The sequence below is a fragment of the Sinocyclocheilus anshuiensis genome, unplaced genomic scaffold (genome assembly GCF_001515605.1).
Source record: "Sinocyclocheilus anshuiensis isolate Anshui unplaced genomic scaffold, SAMN03320099.WGS_v1.1 scaffold36, whole genome shotgun sequence".
Taxonomy (NCBI): domain Eukaryota; kingdom Metazoa; phylum Chordata; class Actinopteri; order Cypriniformes; family Cyprinidae; genus Sinocyclocheilus; species Sinocyclocheilus anshuiensis.
In genome coordinates this window covers 622,152-624,769 of record NW_015554072.1, presented here as the reverse complement: position 1 = coordinate 624,769, position 2,618 = coordinate 622,152, and the positions used below count along the sequence as shown (strand labels likewise).

Here is a 2,618-nt window from a genome sequence, read left to right as displayed (position 1 = left end):
GAGCGCTCAATGATGTTTCACGCCCCTCCCACCAGTTGCGCTGCGTCTCTACCGCAGGGGGCGCTGCGGGACCAATCATTCAAATCATAATCACATAATACTGTACATCACATCATTAAAATATTATTATTATTATTACTAGTAGTAGTAGTATGTTAAAGTATGTTAATGATGTGATTATTATTGATAGTTTGTTACAAATATTTAAGTGGAAGAAACAAGACAATGCTTTTACATATAAAATAATAACAATATTAATATGAATAATAATTATTATTGTTGCTATTATTATTATTATTATTATTAGTTACTATATATTTATAGTGATAGTTTGTTACATGTATAGTAACAGAAGAAACAAAACATTTTACATACATAAAACAATAACAATAATATTATTAGCATTGCTATTATTATTACTAATAATATAATTATTATAGTAATTATTACTAGTTACTATATAGTGATAGTTTGTTACATATATCGTAGTGTATGAAACTAAATATTGTTTTTACTTATAAAACAATAATAATATTATAAATAATAATAATATTGGTGTTGTTGCTATTATTATTATTATTATCATTAGTTACTATTATTATTATTATATGTGATAGTTTGTTACATATACTGTATAGGAGTATAAGAAACAAAACATTTTTACATATGAAATATATGCATTTTTATTTTGTGTTCAATATTTAATAAAAACAAAGTACAAAAGTTCTTTGCACATAATAAATGTGACCTACAAAAGTTCTCAAAACATAATAATTCATAACATTTTTTTACAAACCATAAAAGGAAAATAAATCATATCTTTACATCTATTTACACTTGAATATCAAATTCTATTTGATAGATCATTTTCTTTTTCTATCTCTTGCTTTCTTTCATAATGAAGCACTACACCATGCCTGTCTGATTTGTCTCCATGGTGTTCCTAAAACAGACGCAACGATGAAGAAGAACACTAGAATGAGACCTTTAGCCAGAGCCTGGGAATACGACTCACCTGCAAAAAAAAAAAGTCACATTCATAATTCATACTTTAAGACTGAATCAATGTGTTAGGTTAACATGTATACATTTTTGTAAAAGGGAAACTGTATGTTTAGGTGCTGTGACATTCCCCATTTTTAAAACCACCTACCTGCAGCTCACCTAAAGAGTTCTGCAGTGTGAATAATTACATTTTAAAAGCACCAATATTTTATGTTGTCACCAAATATGAGGTCATAACAATTGCACGCACAAGAATTACAAAAATGTTGTTTAAAATAGTTGTAGATGAGGTCTAGCATGTCACACTGCAGGAGACTGCTGTTGGTGCTTCATGTTTCAAAACAACCATCCAAAAATACCAAACCATGAGCGATAAACTAATTTAAGAACATATGCTACAACTTCAACATAGTTTCCAACACATAGGAAAATACAAAAATGATAAAGCACATTAAGTGTTGCTGACTCTTTCAACAGAACAGAGTTTTCAAGGTTATTTCATTCTATTAGTAAGCATAAGAAACCCAAGCCCTCACCAGTATAGTATCTTGTGAGAGGGAAGGCCAGCTCGGGCCAGCACACATCGTTCCTGTCACAGTCAAACTCGGTGAAGTTAATACTGAACCTGCAGCAGATAAGATCCTTGAATTAACCTTCAGAGTTCATGAGACTTCATGACTTGCGTGGATTTGTGAAATAATGCCGTATTTGCAAGCCACAGATTGAAACCAATAGAAATAACCATTTCTGAAATGTGTATGACAATATTGAAAATATTTGCAATATAATATTTTTTAAATAAATATATTTTTATTGTATTTTTATCAGGGAAAAAAACATTCAGCTGTAAAAATAAATACATTTCGAAATTAAATGCAACAGCATCTATACAGTAATCTCAATTATATGTGTGCGCTTAGGACCCACCTGGATCTAGGGGGTTGTGTAATAAGAGGATTGTCAGTAAAGGTCACAGACGAGCTCACATGGAAATTTTGCATTAGCTCTGGGTTTAAACATGGGTTCACCCTGCCCATACCACACTCTATCCTCCATGTTATTTATATGAAACTGAAAATTGGAAAATGTCCTCAAAGTATCAAAACTGTATATGCATCTAGACATATCAGGCTCAGACATTAATGAAAAGCTATCATGTTTGCTATCAGGAAAGTGAGACGCTAAGAACAATACAATGCTGAATGAAGCGGTCCTGTACCTAATCTCCACTGCCTGGATAACCGTCTGAGGCACACCCTGCACACTTCCCATGATGCCGCTCCACACGTGGATGTGGAAGTGAGTGGGAACAGCTGAACACTCTCCATTGCTGCCCTCTGCTGGCTGACTGGAGTTCTGCGCTGAAGGTGATATACAGTAAGAGAGCAAGAATAGTTTTCATTCAATCTTTTAAAGGTGACATATCATGAAAATCTGACTTTTCCAGGTTTTAAGTGCTATAATCAGGTCCCTGGTGCATCTACCAACCAAGGAAACGTGAAAAAGATTAACCCAGTCACTTTGTTTCAGTAAGCCTTTTTCTGCAAGCCTCTGAGAAAACGAGCACGTCAGATTTCGCTCCCTTGGTGACGTGGCAAAGGGATCTCATTATA

General features: G+C 33.2%; 1 pseudogene; it reads right to left on the bottom strand.

The window, feature by feature from the left end:
- Positions 1-893: 893 nt before the first annotated feature.
- Positions 894-2,618, bottom strand: part of LOC107668726 (tectonic-2-like) — a 17,177-nt pseudogene continuing 15,452 nt past the window's right edge.